The sequence below is a fragment of the Pinus tabuliformis genome, chromosome 6 (genome assembly GCF_031772625.1).
Source record: "Pinus tabuliformis cultivar Carrire ecotype Pingquan chromosome 6, CPIR1, whole genome shotgun sequence".
NCBI classification, from domain to species: Eukaryota; Viridiplantae; Streptophyta; class Pinopsida; order Pinales; family Pinaceae; genus Pinus; species Pinus tabuliformis.
This window is the reverse complement of record NC_142292.1, coordinates 1,245,226,140-1,245,232,330: the sequence shown is the minus strand read 5'-3', so window position 1 is coordinate 1,245,232,330 and position 6,191 is coordinate 1,245,226,140. Positions and strand designations below refer to the sequence as shown.

Below are 6,191 nucleotides of genomic sequence, written 5' to 3'. Positions count from 1 at the left end.
TCTTCACAACTCTGCAGGAGGACCCCAACATCCAGTGCTTGGAGACAGAAGTGCAATAAATCCAGTAGTAATATGACAGTGTCTGAGGAACTGCATAGACAGTGGTCCTCACCCAGAGGCTTGCGAGGATGCATCAAGCCAAACCACTGAAGGAGGAGGTGGAAGCGACACGACACAAGGAGATAATTCTCAAAGCGCACGTTCAACCTTGGATCGACAAGGCTTTCACTATCATGGTAAACATTAAAGGAAAGATCGTGCACATACAGGGGATGCACACATTGATGTAGAGAGGCACCCCAGACACAGAGGTCTCAGAACAACAAATGCAGCAGATACAACAAGTAGGAGCTCAGTGCGTTGCAGACCTCAGTATAGTTCGAGAACAGTTGGAGGGACTCCGTGCCAAGATCGCTGCGCCAATAGAGTGACTCAAGGGTGAGTCACAATGTTTGTGTTGGCAGCTTGTTGGGCATGGAATCCCCCCAAGGCATGTTTTGGGGCTCAAAGCCCAAGTTTTGACTTAATCTTGTTGTAAAGACCCCGTGAATTGTGGGCGCGGAGCGTGAAATGTATGATAGAGTCACAGGTTTGTATGCCCTAGTCTTGTAATGTAATGTCGGCCTACCCATGGTCCGCGGACCATGGGATTGTATAAATAGAGCGAGACTCTAAGTGTAAAAGAGAACTAATGAAGTAATAGATAGTGAGAGAGAAGAAAAGAGCAAGAGTCTAAGTTTCTAAGTGTGTCTTGGGTCATAGAGTAGGGGAAGGAAATGCAGTTGAATGCCTAGAGGCCTAGTAGTCTGCAGTTGATTGCGTGGACCCCTACAGCTAAGTCCGTAGGGTGGAGTCGAGTCTGTAATTGAGGAAGAAAATAATAAAGAGAAGTTTTATCTTAATTATGTGTATCTATTCTTAGGTTATTACATGTTTGATATAAATTCCAAATATATTGTTTATTTACTCCTCGCACCTGTATGAATGATTTATATTGCTAAGTATACTTTAAAGCATAGAAGTAGGCTAAGTTAATCAACTAACTATGGAATACTGGTAAAGGCTTTGGTAATAACAACATTCGACCCCTGAGTAGGGCTACGCGAAGGCAGTTTCTCAGGCTGCGAGGTACGAGTAAGTGCGCGTCACGATGGGCGCACAAGGTCGAACCGTGGACCACTTGAACTCATCAGACATCTCCAGGGTACGGAAACTTGGTTCTAGCACCCTCCCATACTACTTCAGGTGAGACCTTAGTTTGCGCTCCACGGACTATTTCCGAAAAGGCCAGTAATACTGATATTTGTTTGGCTAAATCACCTCTGAACCTGGATCAGGCCCCAACGAGCCAACACCTAACAAGGATTATGTGGTATGTACAAATGCTAGCAAGGAAGGTGTAGGCAACATACTAACATAAGAAGGGAGGGTTATAGCCTATGAGTCAAGAAAGCTCAAAGAGTATGAGCAAACGTACTATGCATATGACTTGGAGTTCATCGCGGTGATTCACGCCTTGAAAATGTAGTGACACTACTTATTGGGCAAGAGATTTCTACTATTAATAGATCATCACAACCCGACAAGCTATTTCAAGCAACCCACCTTAAACGTTAGGCAACCTTGATGGGTTGATTTGCTAAGCGAATTTGATTTTGAAATCAGATATTTGAAGAAAGGAAAACTGGGTTGCGAATTCCCTAAGTCAAAAAGTAAATTTCTTATATGAGATTTCTTTTAGTGAGTCACGTACTACTTTCTATGAGCAGATTCATGAAACAACTATGCAAGACTTAGTGTATAAACATTTGTGGCAGCAAGCAAAAATAGCAAACATCCATGAGCAGCAAATGGGATACGAGGTTACTCCAAATGAACTGCTGACTTATAGAAAAAGGCTATATGTACCTAACCAAAAATTGCTTAAAGATCTAATTTTAGATGAATATCATAAAAGTCCTTATGCCGGGCACCGAGGGTATCAGAAAATGATTTTTGTCCTTAGAAAGGAATTATTTTGGCCTAGAATGAAGAAAGAAGTAGCAGAATATTTAGGGTGTTGTTTGGAGTGCCAGCAGATTAAAGCAGAGCACCAACACCCAGCAGGGTTGCTTCACCCACTGCTTATTCCTGAATGGAAGTGGGAGGCTATATCTATGGATTTCATCACTGGTTTACCTAGATCAAAAAAATTAAACGACTCTATTATGGTGGTTGTAGATAAGTTGAGCAAATCTGCCCATTTTATACCCGTTCAATCTACTTATAAAGTGGTACAAATTGCTAATATTTTCATGCAAAATATTTTCAAATTGCATGGCCTACCCAAGATGATAATTTCTGACCGAGATGTGAAATTTACATCAGCCTTTTGGAAGGCCTTGTTTGAGGGATTGGGTGCCCAATTACATTTCAATATGCATATCACCCTCAAACGAATGAACAGATGGAAAGAGTCAATCAAGTAGTCGAAGACATGTTACGAGCCTATATGATACAACAACCATCTAAGTGGGAGGATTTCTTACACCTAGTAGAATTTGCATACAACAATGGGTATCATACATGGTTACGATGAGTCGATTTGAAGTACTATACACGTGTAAGTGTAGAACACCCTTCTATTGGAGTGGCCCAGAGGAAAAACTAATGTTGGGACCAGATATTCTGGAAGAGATGGAGAATATGGTGAAAAGTCTACAAAATAACTTAAAAGCTACTCAGGACTGGCAAAAGAATTTTGTTGATCGGAAAAGGAGATTTCGAGAATTCCAGGTGGGAGAACATGTGTACATATGAGTATGAGCTAAGAAAAGTACCTTGCGGTGGACCGGATGTGCTAAGTTAGCACCCCGATTTTGCGGGCCTTTTCAAATTTTAGCCTAAATTGGGCCAGTGGCATACCCGCTCGTATATTTGTACACAACGTATTCCATGTTTCTTTACTTAAGAAATACATTTATGATGCTAAACATATAATAAACTGGCAGGACATTCAGGTGAGCCGATTCAGCCGAACTCTCCAAAGACAGATTTTCATATATATATATATATATATATATATATATATATATATATATATATATATACATATACATATACATATATATGTAAAATATATATACATTTGTTTGTAAGTGGAGTGGTTACAATTGAATGAACCTTTTATTGTTCGTCTCACACTTTGATAAAGTTCTATTTTCTTTTATTTCAGGTCGAGGAGAATTCCCGATAGAACTAGTGGGTATACTCAATCGAAGAGAAGTAACGCTACGAAAACGAGTTATCACCCAAGTTAAAATTCAGTGGCAGCATTTTGGGCTTGAAGAAGCCACCTGGGAAGATGAGCGGACCATGACGGAAGCTTACCCTCAATTATTTTCATAGAGGAAAATCAAGACGATGTTCATTCTTAGGGGAGGGGAGATGTGATATCCCCCGTAAATGTGAATGTTCTTTTATTTATTGCAGAAAAATGATTTAAGTTTTTGTTAATAAATAGTATTTATGTTTTGAAATTATTAAAAGAAATGCAATGCTGGAATTTTGACAAGAAGGTGATTTAATATAATTTCATGAGAAAACATCTATTAAAGGGTGATGGTTGTAATTCTCAAGAAATAGTTAGGTTGGGCAGTTACCAACCCTAACTACTCCTGAAAAAGTTTTTATCCCAAAAGATCAAGAGGATGGGGGAGATGGAGAGAGAAAATCTTATGAAGGGAGAAAAAAATTGTGCTGTAAGGACAAGCAAGAACTGTTGTAGTTAAGTCTGGTTAGGACCAGATAACTACTACAGATCAATTCTTGAAAAAAAGACCCAAAAACAGGCAGCTCCGGGGGAGACAGAGGCGTTGTGGCGCAAGTCTCAAGGTTGGGAGGCAAGACGACTTAACAATTCTAATTGTTTAAATGACGAGATAAGTACCAATATGGAAAGAATATCCTGTTTCGCAGATATTAGAATTATATAAGAGAATATCTTGTTTAGCAGATGTTAGAGTTATTTTAGTTCTAAAGATAGAATCAGTTTATTTAATCTATGATTGTTTAATTATATAGAAATAACCATTACTCAGTGGAACTAATTATAAAGAAAGAAATACCCAGCTTTGATTTTGAACATAACAGGTAAAAACCTAAGACTAGTCATTCTTTCTTTAGATAGCAAGTAAAATCACCATCGTAGGAGCTTGAAATATAAGGAAAACTACAAGATACAATACTGGAATTTTAAGGAGTGATCACAGAAAACTTAACAATTATATACAAGCCTTAAAAGATGTACACGGCTCTGTAAACATCTATCAAATAAAAACTAAAAAAAGGAATTTTAAAGAGTGAACATGGAAAACATAATAGATATATTCAAGTTTTAAAAGATATATTTCGCTTTATCAACACCTATATTTATAAAAAAAAAGAACACAAGTAAACCAAAGACTAACTATATTTCTTGGGAAATCGAACGACTGTCCTCGTGGAGATTACATATAAATCTAATAGATAATGCATAAGACCTCACGGAAAATCCACTTTGATATTACAGCAATAAACCATGGAAAACATTTGCGAAAACAGTAGGAAATTTCCACACAATATATAAGGAGAATTCTTGTAAAATGTATTGCAGTTATCAAAATGTACAATCGGAATATGCGAGGGCCGCCTTCACCAAAAGAAATAAAATAGTAACTATAATACCAATAGTTGTCCATCTATCACGTCGCATATGCGAAATGCCGGTATAACCAATATCCCAGCCAACAGACCCCAAAACTTGACATGGCCAAACCAGCACAATAGTCCCTAGGACTTACATCTAAACAAAAAGAAATGACTAAGTCTGGATGAAGAATTTTTCCATGGCCAAACCCTAGCCAGTTTGAGCATAGTCTTCGGATATACTGAGAGACTTGAAGTCTCGTCAAGAGAAATTACATTAATTCAAATGAAAACTGGAACAAGCCTCTCCAAGAAAATAACATAACCAAAATAAGTAAGGACTAGTCCAAGACTCATGTCAAATACAAGCCTCAAACCCGGAACAATGTACACTATGGCTCATACCTGATTTAAATCAATGGATACACCTCGAGAAGCGAGAGCCAGAAGGAAACCACCAGGGTCGAAGCCTGCGAAACCTGATAGAGCAATTGGGAAAGTGAAATTTCCATAAATATAACGAGAAGCAAAATAATAAAAGATACATGAACTGAGATGCCGACACTTATCGAGGTAGATGTTGAGTACTTCCGGCTTGTTGAAGAGCTTCCCCGGCATACCGAGTCCCACTTTAAACATGACAGAGTCTGAAGGCAAACATAAACAATGAGGGACAACGAGACCTCGCCAGCAATATCGAACACTCAGAAACTCAACAGTTGTAAAGGGGCTGAGCAATACTCACTAGGAAACCCTCTGCGAGAGGATGGAGCCGAAACCCCCCTCCACGAAAATTCCAACATAACCCTCCTGAGCCGACACAATCCTCCACAGCGAAAATGCCATCAGAAAAGCCTCATTCCGATAAGGTCTTTTGCCTCATTCTACACCATTGGATGATTAGCTGCAAAGAGAACCGCCGATGGGGCACGGTCATCCACGCAGTTGGAGTCCAACTATACCGCAGACCAAAGACTCTCGAAGGAGCAGCCTCATATCCCTAGGAAGGTGGCGAGACCCATTTAATGTCTACCTCAAGGAAGCAGTACCATTTTACAGATCAGGTAGCATATAACTTTAGTATTTATGTATCAGATAAAACTTAAAGGTTTAGGGTATAGTTTCAACGTTTCACAATGGCAACCATTATGTATTACAACCAACAATTATATGTAGCGTTGACTTATATAATCATAAGGGTGGTACCAATTACATATTCGCATGTGGTATGAGAATAACACTAAATCCGCTCGTAATTTCATCAGTAAATAGCTGACTTTTCAAAGTAATTGTTTAGGCTTTGGTAAATATTTTTTTTTATATATATGAATTTAGTTTATTACTTATGGATATGTGACAAATGCCCTTATATGATATGGTTTATGATGGCCTTTTGTCAGTGATTGAAGAGTTTTATGTCAAAGCATATGAATGCAAGTTTGGTAATTAAGTTTTGTAAAATTTAATTTTATTTTAGATTTTAAGCTTATGTGGTTGGAGTAGTATGATCCTGATTATCCATATTA

General features: G+C 38.4%; 1 long non-coding RNA gene across 2 annotated transcripts; it reads right to left on the bottom strand.

The window, feature by feature from the left end:
• Positions 1-4,588: 4,588 nt before the first annotated feature.
• LOC149263192 (uncharacterized) lies at positions 4,589-5,642 on the bottom strand. Of its 2 annotated transcripts, none has more exons than XR_016249643.1 (3): positions 5,411-5,642; positions 5,229-5,312; positions 4,589-5,144 (listed from the first exon to the last, which is right to left on the bottom strand). It is a non-coding gene; the product is annotated as an uncharacterized LOC149263192 (long non-coding RNA). The 2 variants fall into 2 exon arrangements; XR_016249645.1 differs by having other exon boundaries at positions 5,254-5,312.
• Positions 5,643-6,191: the final 549 nt, after the last annotated feature.